Source organism: Cnephaeus nilssonii, assembly GCF_951640355.1.
Source record: "Cnephaeus nilssonii genome assembly, chromosome: 3".
NCBI classification, from domain to species: domain Eukaryota; kingdom Metazoa; phylum Chordata; class Mammalia; order Chiroptera; family Vespertilionidae; genus Cnephaeus; species Cnephaeus nilssonii.
Genome location: NC_137074.1, coordinates 63,105,449 through 63,121,495, shown reverse-complemented (window position 1 = coordinate 63,121,495; position 16,047 = coordinate 63,105,449).

Sequence of the window (16,047 nt, the reverse complement as noted above, 5' to 3'; positions counted from 1 at the left end):
TCTATCCTATCTAATAAAAGAGTAATATGCAGATTGACCATAACTCCAACACACAAGATGGCTGCCCCCATGTGGACAAAGTTCCTGCCCCCATGTGGACACAAGATGGCCATCACAAGATGGCCAGCAGGGGATGGCAGTTGGGAAGGACCAGGCCTGCAAGGGAGGGCAGTTGGGGGTGATCAAGCCTGCAGGGGAGGGCAGTTAGGGGTGACCAAGCCGGCAGAGGAGGGAAGTTGGGGGCGACCGGGCCTGCAGGGAAGGGCAGTTGGGAGGGACCCAGGCCTGCAGGGGAGAGCAGTTGGGGGGGGACCAGGCCTGCAGGGGAGGGCAGTTAGGGGGAAACAGGCTGGCAGGGGAGCAGTTAGGCATCAATCAGTCTGGCAGAGGAGTGGTTAAGGGGTGATCAGGCTGGCAGGCAGAAGCGGTTAGGGGCAATCAGGAAGGCAGGCAAGGGAGCAGTTGGGAGCCAGCAGTCCTGGATTATGAGAGGGATGTCCGACTGCTCAAGCAGTCGGACATCCCTCGAGGGGTCCTAGATTGGATAGGGTGCAGGCTGGGCTGAGGGACACCACCTCCCCCACCCCGTGCACGAATTTCGTGCACCGGACCTCTAGTGATTTCATAATTGTTAACCCATACTCCTATGGGGCATAACATTATCAACTAACATATAGTGCTTATGTGAAAGTACTTTTTGCCTCTGGTCTTATAGATGCTACTCATTTCCAAAGTTGCATAGGTCAGCACCTTGCACTCACCCCTTTCAGTAAGTGCCTTTCATATGTGCCTTTCTAATAGTTAGATCCACTAGGCACAATCTGAATGCCTTATGAGATCTCCTGCCCTTATAGATTTTTTAAAATTTTTCATAAGCTAATGTTCACTCTTTGTGCTGTAAATTCTATATGTTTTGAAAAAAAACCATAATGCCTAATATCATAAAGCATAGTTTTGCTGCCATAAACACACACACACACACACACACACACACACACACACACACACTAATCTTCACCTTTTCAACCCTTTTTCTTTTCCTCCACTCACTGATGTTTTCATGTCTCTATAGTTTTGCCTCTTCCATTATATCATGTAGCTGGAATTACATGTAGCCTTTTCAGACTGGCTGTTTTCACTTAGCCATATACATGTAAGGTCCCCTCATATTTTATGGCTTGATGGCTCATTTTTTATTGCTAAATAATATCCCATTTTATGATTATACTACAGTTTGTTTTTTATTCACCTATTGAAGGAGATCTTGATTACTTCTGGTTTGGGGCTTGTTATGAATAAAGCTACTATAAACATTTACATGCAGGCTTTTGTGAGAACATAAAATTTCAAATTAGGGTAAATATCCACAAATACAAATGGTGGATCATCTGGTAAAATTGCATTTAGCTTTGTAAGAAACTGACAAACTGTCTTCCAAGTAGCTGTACATTTTGCATTCCCACCATTCAGAATGAGAGCTCCTATTGCTCCAAGCCCTCACCAGTACTTGGTGTTGACCATGTTTTGGATTTTAGCCATTCTTATAGGTGTGTAATGGTATCTCATTGTTGTTTTAATTTGCATTACCCTGATGACATATGATGTGGAGCATCTTTTCATATGTTTATTTGTCATATGTATAACTCTTTGAAGAAGTGTCTATTAAGGTCTTTGGTGCATTTTAAAATCAGGTTGTCTGTTTTCTTATTGCTGAGTTTTAAGAGTACTTTGTACATTTTGGATTTGTCCTTTATCAGATATATATTTTAAAAGCATTTGCTACCAGTCTGTGGTTTGTCTTATGCTCTTTAAAATGTCTTTCATAAAGCAGAAGTTTTAAATTTCAATTAAGTCTAACATACTGATTTTTTTTCTTTAATGGATCATGCTTTTGTTGAATCAAAAACTCATCATCAAACCCAAGGTCATCCAGATTTTCTGTTATTGTTTTTCTAGAAGTTTTATAGTTCTGAATTTTGCATTTAAGTGTACGATTAACTCTGAGTTAATTTTAGATGAGGTAATAAGATCTGTGTCTAAACTAAATTTTTTTTTCAAATATACATGCAGTTGTGCACCATTTGTTGAATAGATTATCTTGTCTGAATTAAATTGCCTTTCTGCTGTTTTCAAAATCAATTGACTATGTGTGGGGCTTTAATTCTGGGCTCTCTATTTTGATTCATTTATCAATGTGCCTATTTTTCCAGTGGTATTACAGTATCTTGGTTACTATAGCTTTATAATGTCTTAAAGTTGAATGGTGTCAGTTTCCCAATTTTATTCTTCAGTATTATGCTGGCTATTCTGGGTCTTTTGCCTTTTTAAATAAACTTTAGAATCACTTTATAGATGTTTACAAAATAGCTTGTTGGGATTTTGATTAGGATTATAGTGAATACATAGAGTTAGGAAGAATTGACATTTAATAATATCAAATCTTTCAATTCATAAACATGGAATATCTCTCTATTTAAATCTTTGATTTCTTTCATCAGAATTCTGTAGTTTCCCATATAGAGATCCTGCACACATCTCATTAGATTTATATATAAGAATTTCAATATCTTTTGCTATTTGAAATGGTATGATGTTTTTTTCAAATTACTAAAGTTGTTCACTGCTGATATAAAGAAAAACTATTGACTTTTGTAGATTATACTTTTTTCCTAAGACCTTGCTACAATCATCAGTTCCAGGTTTTTTTCTTTCAACTCTTTGATATTTTCTACATAGGTAAACATGTCATCTGGGAATGACACTTTTCTTTATTTCTTTACAATCTATATATGACCCTCCCTTTCTTTATCTTATTGGACTGGCTAGAATATCCAGTATGATGCTGAATAGGAATGGTCAGAGGGGACATTCTTACCTTTTCTCAATCAGAAAGAAAGCCCCTAATTTCTCACCATCCTATCTAATAAAAGAGTAATATGCAAATTAACCACCACTCCGCTACACCCACCAACCACGCCTACCAGCCACGCCCACCAGCCAATCAGGAACAAATACGCAAATAAACCCAACCAAGATGGCTATGGCCACAGAGAGCAGGAGGGAGGCTTGGGTTTTCTTGGCAATGGAGGAAGCCAAGCTTTCCGCCTGCCCTTGCCGGCCTAGGCCTCCACTCAAGGCTACAAAGTTTCTTTCTTTTTTTTTTTTTTCAATTTTTTTTATTAAGGTATTATAGTGTACATATCTTACCATTGCCCCCCCCACCCCACTCCCATATATGCCCTCACCCCCCAGAGTTTTGCGTCCATTGGTTATGTTTATATGCATGCATACAAGTCCTTTGGTTAATCTCTTATCTTCCCCACCTCTCCCTAACCTTCCTGCTGTAATTTGACAGACTGTTTGATGCTTTACTGCCTCTGTATCTATCTTTTTGTTCAAGTTTATAATGTTCTTTATTATCCATAAATGAGTGAGATCATGTGGTATTTTTCTTTCATTGACTGGCTTATTTCACTCAGCATAATGTTCTCCAATTCCATCCAGGTTGCTGCAAATGATAAGAATTCCTTCTTTTTTATGGCAGCATAATATTCCATTGTGTAGATGTACCATAGTTTTCTGATCCAGTCATCTGCTGATGGGCACCTAGGCTGTTTCCAGATCTTAGCTATTGTAAATTGTGCTGCTATGAACATAGGGGTGCATATATCCTTTCTTATTGGTGTTCCCAGTTTCTTAGGATATATTCCTAGGAGTGGGATTACTGGGTCAAATGGGAGTTCCATTTTTAGTTTTCTGAGGAAACTCCATACTGTTCTCCACAGTGGCTGCACCAGTGTGCATTCCCACCAGCAGTGCACGAGGGTTCCTTTTTCTCCGCATCCTCGCCAACACTTGTCGTTTGTTGATTTGTTGATGATAGCTATTCTGACAGGTGTGAGATGGTACCGCATTGTTGTTTTGATTTGCATCTCTCGGATAAATAGTGACATTGAGCATGTTTTCATGTGTCTCTTGGCCTTCCTTCTGTCTTCTTTTGAAAAGATTCTATTTAGGTCAGTTGCCCATTTTTTTATTGGATCATTTATCTTCCTTTTATTAAGTTGCATAAGCTGCCTGTAGATGTTGGAGATTAAACCTTTATCAGTGATACCATTTGCAAATATGTTCTCCCATGCAGTGGGCTTTCTTGTTGTTTTGTTGATAGTTTCTTTTGCTGTGAAAAAGCTTTTTATTTTGATGTACTCCCATTTGTTTATTTTCACTTTAGCTTCCATTGCCCTAGGGGCAGTATCGGTGAAGAAGTTCTTTTGGCATATGTCTGAGATTTTGCTGCCTGTGGAAGGCTACAAAGTTTCAATGATAGAAGATATATAAATTCAAACAGAAATGGCGGCAGCCATGGAGAGGGAAGAGCAGGAGGCTAGGGTTGCCCCTGGCGATGGAGGAAGCCAAGCTTCCCACACACCCTGGCCTGCCCAGGCCTCCGCTTAAGGCTACAAAGTTTCAATTATAGAAGATACATAAATTCCAACAGAAATGGCTGCCACCACAGAGCAAGCAGAAGGCTTGGCTCTGCTCTAGGCTACAAAGTTTCAATTGTAGAAGGTAAATAAATTCCAGATACCAGGGCCTCCGCTTGGGTCACCAGGGGGCGTGGCCAGCCTGCAAACCACCACAGGCCCCTCGCTCAGGCCGCCCCATACCCCAAGGGAACCCCCACCCTGGGACACCCTTCAGGCAAATCAGCCAGCCCCCACCAGTGCACCAGGCCTCTATCCTATCTAATAAAAGAGTAATATGCAGATTGACCATCACTCCAACACACAAGATGGCTGCCCCATGTGGTCAAAGATCCTGCCCCCATGTGGACACAAGATGGCCACCACAAGATGGCCAGCAGGGGAGGGAAGTTGGGGGTGACAGAGCCTGCAGGGAAGAGCAGTTGTGGGGGACCCAAACTTGAAAGGGAGAGCAGTTGGGAGTGACCAGGCCTGAAGGGGAGGGCAGTTAGGGGCAAACAGGTTGGAAGGGGGGCAGTTAGGCATCAATCAGGCTGGCAGGGGAGTGGTTAGGGGATGATCAGGCTGGCAGGCAGAAGTGGTTATGGGCAATCAGGAAGGCAGGCAGGTGAGCAGTTGGGAGCCAGCAGTCCTGGATTGTCAGAGGGATGTCCGGCAGTCGGACATCCCTCGAGGGGTCCCAGATTGGAGAGGGTGCAGGCTGGGCTGAGGGACACCCCCCCCCATGTACAAATTTCGTGCACTGGGCCTCTAGTTAAGTATGATATTACCTATAGGTTTTGGTAAATATGCTTTAAAAAAAATTTTATCTCAGAGAAAAGTATGGAGGGAGGGAGAGATAGAGAGAGAGTGAGAGATAGAGAGAGAAACATTGATCTGTTGCCTCCCACCCACAATGCACCCCTACCAGAGATTGAACCCGCAATTTAGGTATATGCTCTGATTGAGATTCGAACCACCACTTTAACCAACTGAGATACTCTGGCCAGCGGCTTGGTAGATATTCTTTATCAAGTGGATGAACTTTCTCTTTATTCTTAGTTTACTGAGAGTTTTAATAATGAATAGGTATTGGATTTTATCAAATGCTTTTTTTTTTATCAATTGCTTTGATTATATGCTTTTTTCTTCTTAGCATGTTGATGTGGTGGATTACATTAACTTATTTTCAAGTGCTGAACCAGTGTTGCACACCCAGAGCAAATTCCTTTTGGCTGTGGTTTTAAATTTTTTTCTACATTGTTGGATTTGATTTGCTAATATTTTGTTGAGGATTTTTGCATCTATGTTGGTCTATATGTTATTATGTCTTTATCTGGTTTGAGTATTAGGGTCATGCTGGCCTCATAGAATGAAATAGTAAGTGCTTTTAATTTCTGCTTCTAATTTCTAGAATGTGTTGTATAATTTCTTTTTTTAACACTTGGTCGAATTCACCAATGAAGCCATCTGGGCCTGGTGCTTTCTATTTTAGAAGGTTACTGATTTAATATCTTTAATAGATGTAGGCCAGCTTGTATTACCTATCTCTTCTTTTTTGACTTTCATTGTTTGTATCTTTCAAGGAATTGGTTCATTTCATCTAAGTTTTCAAATGTGTGGTTATAAAGTTGTTCATAGTATATTCCTTTATTATCCTTTTAATATCAATTGGCCAGTAATAATTAAACACTTTCATTTCTGATACTAATAATTTGTGTCTTATGTCTTTTTATTCCTGGTTAGCCAAACTAGAGGTTTGTCAATTTAATGGTATTTTCAAAGAACCAGTTTTTATTTTGTTAATTTTGTCTATTGTTTTTCTATTTTCAATTTCATTGAATTATCCTCTAATTTTTATTATTTCTTTTCTTCTGTTTGTCTTTGGCTTAAAGTTTTCTTTCTTCTCACTTCCCCACCCAGCCTTTACATAAGAGAAAATAGGTAGAAGCAGTTGGGGTTGGGAAAATGTCCCTCTTTCACCTAAAATATGGCTCTGGATGAGCCATATCACTGGAGAGCAGGTCTTTGTTATGGAGAATGCTCTGGGCTTCTTTACAAAGGGTCACTTTTCCCTTCCCCTTGACAGAGAAATGAAATGACTTCTTTTCTTCTTCTTGTCTCCACTGTGAGAATCTACTGGTGTTCCTGGCAGTACAAACTCATTAAAGTATGCCTCCACCCCCAATACTATAGCTTCCAGGAGTTTCTCACTCAGAATAGTCCTCACTTAGCTTCCATCAATTTATCAAAATTACTATTTAAGTATCCCTACTGGCTTCAGTAGCTCTTATTTCAAGTAGGATGATATTGGCTGTTATTTTCTACTAGAGGCCTGGTGCACAAAATTGGTGCATGGGGGTGGGGGTGTCCCTCAGCCCAGCCTGCACCCTCTCCAATCTGGGATCCCTCTCACAATCCAGGACTGCTGGCTCCCAACTGCTCACCTGCCTGCCTTCCTGATTGCCCCTAGCCACTTCTGCCTGCCAGCCTGATCACCCCCTAATGACTCCCCTGCCAGCCTGATTGATGTCTAACTGCTCCCCTGCCAGCCTGTTTGCCCCCAGCTTCCTGACTCCAATCGGGGCAGATCGGGGCCAGACCTGTTGGGAGGAGGAGACAGTGGGAGGTTGGCCAGCCGGCCTTCCCCAATTGGAGCCCAATTAGGACTGGGTTGGCTGGGGAGAGGGGCCATGGGTGATTAGCCAGCGGGCTCCGCCCTCAATTGGGCAGGGGCTGATTGGGGGTGGGGCCGACCTTGGGGAGGGGTTGTGGGTGGTGGGCCGGCTGGCCCTGCCCCTGAATTAGGGGGGGGGGGCGATCGGGGGTCAGCGGCCAGGGGAGGGGTTGTGGGAGGTTGGCTGGCCAGCCCCACCCCTGATTGTTGTGGGGGGGCGATCAGGCATGAAACTGACTCGGGGGAGGGCCTGTGGGCCAATGGGGGTGATGGGGGCTGATCAGGGGGTGGAGCTGACCATGGGGAGGGGCTGTGGGCAGTGGGCCAGCTGGTCTCACCCCCAAATAGGGTGGGGGGGCTGATTGGGGGCCAGTGGCCTGGAGGAGGGGCCATGGGTGGTTGGCCAGCCAGCCCTCCCTGCACCTGATCATAGTGGGAAGGCCGATTGAGGGTGGAGCTGGCTGGGGGGAGGGGCCGTGGACCGATTGGGGTGATGGATGCCCATCAGGGGTGGGGCTGGCCAGGGGGAGGGGCCTCAGTTGGTTGGGTGGCTGGCCCTGCCCCTGATTGTGGTGGGGAGGCCAATCTGGGGTGGGGACGTGTGGGGGGAAGGGCTGCAGGAGGTTGGCCGCTGGCCCTGCCCCCAGATCAGGCCAGTTTGCTGCCCACAGTGGACGTCATAGTGACCAGTGGTTCTAGTCATTATGGCGTTCCAGTTGCTGGCTTTTTATATATATAGATGTGCAATTTTGTTTATTAATTGTACCATAGTTATACTTTGAAAACTTAATTGTGTATGTTTGATACTAGAAAAAATACATAAATTAAAAACTGAACAATTTTTTAAAACATAATGCCAAATATTTTTTTAATGGCCAAATAATTACTTGGGAAAGATGGCCCATGTTTAGTTAAAATGCCTCAATTGATATTGTGAAGGGTACTATAGGACTGGTGTTATCACTGCATTATGTCACTGATATTGAAGCAAATGATCAGAGAGAACAGGGTTCTTAACCAAGATTCTACCCAGTAAATGGCAGTATGGTGCCCATTTCTTATCTTTTGGGTTCCTATTCCTTTGTCTTTCTATTGAATTATTCTGTTTAAAATGGTCATCTGAGAACATATAGTTTTAGAAGACAATACAGGCTAAATATAGTGTCATCTGACAAATAAATAGTCAATTACATGCATACATAATCAACAATTAAAAAACAAAATTCTCTTTTATTTTCCCCTCAATGGTTTGTTTTCCTGACTCATTGCTAATAGTATTCCTCTCACTTAGATTTGTTTTATTTCTTCCTGCCATCTATTCTTCTCAGGTTCCTTTGACTTGGGGGTTTCCAAACTCTTTGTAGTAGTGTAAAATAGAAAAGGACCCAAATTTGTAAATAAGTAAATCATATACCAGGTATTAAATTAATAAACTTATTAAATATCCATTCATGATAAAACCTCTCAGAAAAAAATAGGAATAGAGAGGAACTTCCTCAACTTGATAAAGAACATTTACAAAAAGCCCAGAGCTTCCATTATACCTAATGATAAAAGATTGGATGCTTTCCTCATGAGAAAAGAAACAAGGTAAAAATGTCCATTCTCACTAGTCCTAATTCAACCTAGTGCTAGAAATTCTATCAAATATGATATGACAAAAAGCAGAAATAAAGGGAATACAGATCAGAAAGAAAGAGGTAAAACTGCCCCTATTTGCAGATGACATAATTATCTATGTAGAAAAATCTCAAGGAATCTACCAAAAAAAAAAAAAAAAAAAGACAAAAAAACAAACAAACAACTATAGCTCTAATCAGTGAGTTTAGCATGGTCACAGAATATTAAAAAAAAAAAATTTGCTAAATTAATTCAATTTCTAAATGCAATGAACACATTGACACTGAATTAAAAATATCACTTATAGCCCAGACAGTGTGGCTCAGTGGTTGAGCTTTGACCTATGAACCAGGGGATCGATCCCCAGTGTGGAGAGTGCAGGAGTCAGCCAATCAACAATTCTCTCTCATCATTGATGTTTCTATCTCTCTCTCCCTCTCTCTTCCTCTCTAAAATTAATAAACATGTTTTAAAAATACCATTTGTAATTGCTCAAAAACTGATAAAATTTGCAGATAAAATAAACTAAGTTTAGGTGCAAATCTATGAAAACATGAACAGGACTTGTCTGATGAAAAATTTCATTACACTGATGAATAAGTATATTATTCTCATGGATTGGAAGACTCAGTTTAATAAAGATGTCAATTCCTCCCAAGATGATATACAGGATTTTTATTAAAATCCCAGTTACACTTTGTGTATATATAGAGAGGATTATTTAAAAATATACATTGAAAAAATAGAATGGGTAAAAAAAGAAGAAAGCAAGATAAATCAGTCTCTCTAATTTCAAGACTTATTATATAGCTATAGTAATCATGATAGTGTTGTATTGGTGGCTATAGATACCTGGATAAATGGATAGAATAGAAAACCTAGAAATATACCTACAAAAATACACCCACCAAATTTTTGACAAGAGTGTGAAGAAATTCAAAGTAGGAAAGCATGGCCTTTTCAACAAATGTGCTGGAACAACTTGGGGAAAATCTTAATATAAGCCTCACACCTTATAAAAAATAACTCAAAATGTATCATCAACTTAAATGTTAAATACAAACATATAACACTTTCAGAAGTAAACATACAAGAAAATCTTCAGGGTCTAGGGCTAGTCAGAGTTCTTATACTTGACACCAAAGCATAACCCTAAAAGTAAAAAAATCAATAAATTGTACTACATCAAAATTAAAACCTTTTGATCTACAAAAGACTCTGTTAAGTGTATGAGAAGACATACTACAAAGTGGAAGAAAATATTTGCAAATCACACATCAGCATGTGGTATCTGGAATATATAAGAAACTCTAAATCCAACAATCTAAAAGTAAACAGTTCAATTAGAACGTGGGCAAAATATATGAAAAGTCATTTCACTCAAGATTTTAGATAAAAAAATAAGCATCTTTAACATCATTAGCAATTATGAAAATGCAAATTGAAGCCACAATGAGGTATCACTACAAGGATATGAAAAACTGGAATCCCTCATATATTGCTGGTGAGAATATAAAATGGTACAGCCACTCAGTTAGGCAGTTTCTTTAAAAACTAAACATACAACTGCCAGGTGACCAGTAATTGTGCACTTGGGCATTTATCCCAGAGAAATTAAAGCATCCTATATAATAAAAGGCTAATATGCAAATAGACTGAATGGCGGAACAACCCAACAACCGGTCGCTATGATGTGCGCTGACCACCAGAGGGCATGCATGGAACATGGCCGGCATTGGCTGTGGCGGGCTGGTGGAGCAGGTGAGCGTGGGCACCAGACCAAGGTGGGGTGCTGGTCGCTGTCATCAGATTGAGCCTCTGATGGTTACTGAAAATCCTTTGCTCCCACGCACTGTGGTCTGGCCTGGCGCTCACACGTGCTGCCAGCACCGGAGCTGCCGCTTGCACCCACTGCTGGTGCTGGCCCCACTTGCACCCGCTGCTGGCACCCAGCACCGGCAGTCCCAATTGCTTGGCGCCCTCGGTGGGTGTGAGCAGCCGCTGCCAGCCCCGATCACTCCTGAGGGCTTCTCCATCTGCTTCTGAGGGGTGATCGGGGCAGCGGCTGCCACTTGCACCCACTGACGGTGCTGGCCCCAATTGCTCCCCGCCATCAGCGGGTGCGAACAGGGTTGGCACTGTCAGTTTGTGGGAGCTGCGGCAGCTGGACCAGGGCTGCTGGCAGATAGGGGACCAGAGGCCGTGGTGGGAGGGGCTGGGTGGGGATGCAGAGAATGGGCCGAGACCTGCCCCTGTGCCCACTGCAGCCTCGCGGCCCACAGTTCCTTTCAAGGTGCACAAATTCATGCACTGGGCCCCTAGTGTTCATATAAAAACCTGTATGCTAATGTTTATTGTAGCTTTACTTATACTGAACAAAACTGTAAATGACCCAAATGGTGAATGGTTAAACATACTGTGGTAAATCCTTTCCATTATTATTTTTTTTAATTTCTACTCAGGAATAGAAATGTTCTTTATATTGACTGTATTAATGTCAATATCCTGGTTGTGATATTGTACTATAGCTTTATTAGCATTGGGAAAGATTGGATAATTATTATTAGCATTGAGGAGGATTGGATAAAAGGCACACAGGCTCTCGCTGTATTATTTTCTTTAACAATTGCATTTTACTCTCCAAATATCTTAAAATGAAAAGTTTCCTTAAAAAAATTATAGAACTTTTAGACAATGGATACTATACAACTCTCTCTCTCTCAATCTCTAAAATGTAAGAAGACATAATTTTATTATGTTGTTATTTGCTATGTTCTAATCTTATATTCCCAAATATAAGATTCTTGAAAGGACACATAAACTGTGGAGTAGCACAGTACTGAGTACTTGGCAGGCATTCAATACATGTTTTATGCAATCAACTAGATATTTGCTCCAACAACCCCCTTGGTTTACCAGCACAGACAGCCCACAACTGCAGACTTATTTACACTCAGTTCTTTTAGCCTCTTTGCAGCTCTGAAGCATTTGACAGTATTAGCTTCTTCCTCCTCCTTAAAATTCTCTTTTTTCTTGACTTCCGAAAGCAATCTCTCTGATTCTCCTAATTATTTCATCTATCTTATGACTCATTCTCTGATATTTCATCTTTCCAAACTAAAAATACAAATGTTACTTAAATTATTTTATTTGGCTTATTTTTTTCTCTAATTTCCATTAATAATGTCAACCATGTTTCTGACATTTTTTTTATTAAGAAATATTTACAGATGGCTTTCTAGTTTTCAGTTCCAGACCTTACCTAAGCTCCTAAACTCTAATTCCTCACTGTCTGATGAACATTGCCATTTGAACTGCCCTGTGGCATTTCTAACTCAACATTTCCCAAAACAGAACAAGTCATCTTTTCTCATCTAATTACCCACATCTCTTCATTGTCTCATTCTTATAAAGAACACGGTTTCTCTATTTCTTATAAAGACCTCACCGACATCAATAACATGAACTCCATATGTTCATCGTTGGCATTGGCAAACAAAGCTTTCAAAATTTGCCACAGGAAATTGGCCATCTTTTTTCTATGCTAGAAAGGACTATTTCATCTGAGGTCTCCCTGAAGAAATTATAAATATGGGTTTTAGAGATACATAACTCTGATTTCAAGACAACTCTTACTTCCTGATCTGGGGCTCCTATGCCTCATGGGGCTGCCTGCAGAACCTACTCATTCTGACACAGTGTGTAGGGCAACTTTTCATCAGTAGGGGATGGAGGATTGAGAGTTTGCAGATAAATATCTCCTTTTTCACCTGTCAGTTGGGAATTGCTGCATGTTTCCTCAGACAGTCCCCAAGAAAATTGGATCAAACCCCAGTTGCCCATAATATTAACCTGCTCAGTAACACATGCTTGAATTAGCATTTCCTTCTTTCTGGTTTTACTTTTCTCAGTTATGTTTTTCATGATCTCTTCCAAAATTAAGGTACATGGATTCCATTCATTGTCTCAGGCTTTGCTTTTAGGGCAGCCAAGGCTAAGAACTAGTGTCTGGAATGCCAGGGGAAGCTACTTACATTTTATTTTATAGATTATGAAAAGTTACTGAAAATTTACCAACTGTAAGTTAAGAGGGTCAATATCCTACATAATAAAATGGTAATATGTAAATTACCATCACTCCGCTACGCCCACGATTGGGCCAGCAGGAGGCGCAGGGGGCGGGACTCAGGGTGGCCGGGGTAGCTGATTGGGCCAGCAGGACGCTGAGCTCGTGGCGCGTCTGTGCCATGGCTGTGGAAGGCCTGGTGAACCGGAGGCTTTCGGAAGGCCTGGTGCACCAGCGGCCAGCCGGCCAGCTCCCCCGCAATCAAAAGCCAAAGCGGGGGAGCTGGCCGGCTGTCTGCTCCGGCACAAGGCCTTTCGAAAGCCTCCGCCGTGCAGGAGGCTTTCGGAAGGCCTGGTGCACCGGCGGACAGCCAGCCCGCTGGTGCACCAGGTGCATGATTAAATCATGCACTGGGCCTCTAGTATTTCCATAAAGTAGGATAAATTGAGAAGTGGAAATTAGGAGGCTTTTATACTAGTTCAGGAATGGGTAACAAGAACCTGAACTATTGGCTAAAAAGGTAAGGATGATAATGGGACATTGTACGGGACTTGAGGGATGATCTGATATTGCCAAGGGTGAATGGATAAAAACCTAGTGACAAAAATTCTTTTGTATCTTTAAACCTATGTGATATAGGTTAAAATCCCCACCATAATTCACATATTGAAATCTATTCTAATACCTTAGAATGTGACCTTACTGGAAATAAGGTTGTTACAAATGTAGCTGGTTAAGATGAAGGTCCCAAAGCAATATGATTGGTATTATAGAAAATTTGGGCGCAGACTGCTCACAAGATGAACATCATGTGAAGATGAAGGCACAGATAGGGGTGATGATTCCATAAGCCAAGGAATGCCAAAGATCTTCAGCAACTCACCAGAAGCTAGGAGAGAGGCATGGAACAGATTTCTTCCCCAGAGCCGTCAGAAGAAACTGACGCTGTTGGCACATTGGTTTTGGACTTCTAGCCTGTGAGAGAATACATTTCTGTTGTTTAAGCCATCAAGTTTTTAGTACTTTGTTATGGCAGCTCTAGGGAATTACTGTATCTAGTAACTAGATGCTATTAATGCCAATGAGATGAGGACAAAAGTAGAGACAGGGGACAGTGCTTCAATTTGGGGCATATTTGATTCATTAAAAAGGCAACATAGAGACATGAGTGCAAATTGGAATTTTTGTGTGATAGGACAAGAAACATGGTCCCCATTAATTTAGTTGGAAAGGAAAACATTATGTGAAAAGGGCAAAACTCATCTTCTGTATGTAAGTAATGAATCTGCACTTGAAAAAGCATGCTTGCTACCTCAAGCCTTAGATGGACAGAGAAGAACCAATTAGGTAAATTGGGTGCAATTCAGATACGGAATTTATGAGAATGGAAGATTGGCTTTGAGCAAAGATGAAAGGAAAGAAATGTACTTAGTAAGACTAAGTGATGATTAAGTGGGATTTGATGATAAGGGACACATTTTAAAGGTGAAGCTCCAAGTAGAAATAAAGTGATGCAAAGAGAAAGATGCATGCATGATACTTGTTTTATTATAAATACAGGAAAATATGTTTGTAATATGGAGGTGGGAAAGACCCTTATTAACATGATAATAAAGTGAAAAACCATATGAGTAAAATGAACAAATTGAGTAACAGTAACATTTTAGAGTCTGCAATAAAACACTACATAACAATAAAGAACAAATGAAAATAGGAAAAATATTGTAGTTTATATGACCGATAAAGGGTTAAAATACGAAATGTATAAAGTACTACTATTAGAAAAAAGTGATTAATTTTAAAATAGGAAAATTTTGTGAAAAGATAATATATTGAGGTAGACATATAAATGACCGACAGCTGAAAAGATATTCAACATCACTACTTATCAAAACATGTAAATTAAAAGTATAAGATATTTTTCTTATTATGTTAGAAAAGTTTCCAGAGATTTAAAATACTTGATTTTGGTGAAGGTACAGAAATTGATACTTTTGTGTAATAGTGAAGGGCTTAAGTAGGTCTAGACTCTTTTGCACCAATTTTGAAATTATTTTAAAAAATGTAAGTGTACATATATTTTGAGTCAGCCCATCATCCTACAGCCAATTACTGTAGGAGTTTATCCTACAGTAACAATACCACAATTCTTAAAGAAATATGTGCTGTGATATTTTACTGTATAATTGTTTGGGTAGTGAAAAACTGGAAGCAACCTAAATGCCACTATTAATATAGAAATAGTTAAATAAATGGTGATAGTCATAACATGGAATACTATATAGCCATTTAAAAAAGTGAGTAGATTTCTGAGCAGTTATATGACCTAGGATGATGCTTGTGACATATTTTTAAGTGAAAAATTGAATGACTGGATGGTGTTAGTTAGATGAGCCTCTTTTTTTGGTAAGAAAATACATATATATTCATTTAAAAGCCTTAACAATGCTTACCTCTGGTAGGTAGGATTATGAATGACTTTTACTTTCATTTTGCACATATCTGCATTTTTAAAGTGTTTTCAATGTGAATGTATTTCTTTTATAATCATACTAGAGGCCTGGTGCATGAAATTCATGCATTTTATAATCATACTAGGCCTGGCTGACAATCAGGGCTGATAGGGGCCTTCCGACTGCTGGCTGAGGCCTTCCTTCATTTAGCGCCACCCCTTGGTGGTCAGTGCATGTCATAGCAAGTCATTAAACTCCTGGTCTCCCAGTTGAACTCGCGAGGGGACACTTTGCATATTAGCCGTTTATATATATAGACCAGAGGCCTGGTACACAAAATTCATGCATGGGGGGTCCCCTCAACCCAGCCTGCACCCTCTCCAATCCGGGACCCCTCAGGGGATGTCCGGCTGCCAGTTTAGGCCTGACCCTGGGGATTGGGCCTAAACCGGCAGTTGGACATCCCTGTCACAATCCGGGACTGCTGGCTCCTAACTGCTCACCTGCTTGCCTGCCTGATCACCCCTAATTGTCTCCCCTGCCAGCCTGGTCACCCCTAACCACCTCTGCCTGCCGGCCTGTTCACCCCTAACTGCCCTTCCCACCAGCCTGGTCACCCCTTACTGCCTCCCCTGCTAGCCTGGTCGCCCCCAACTGCCCCTCCCCACCAGCCTGGTTTTCCCACACAGTCTGCTGTTCTCTCATTTGGTCATCCCTCACTACCCCTCCTGCCAGCCTGGTCACCCTACGCAGCCTGCTGTTCAGTTG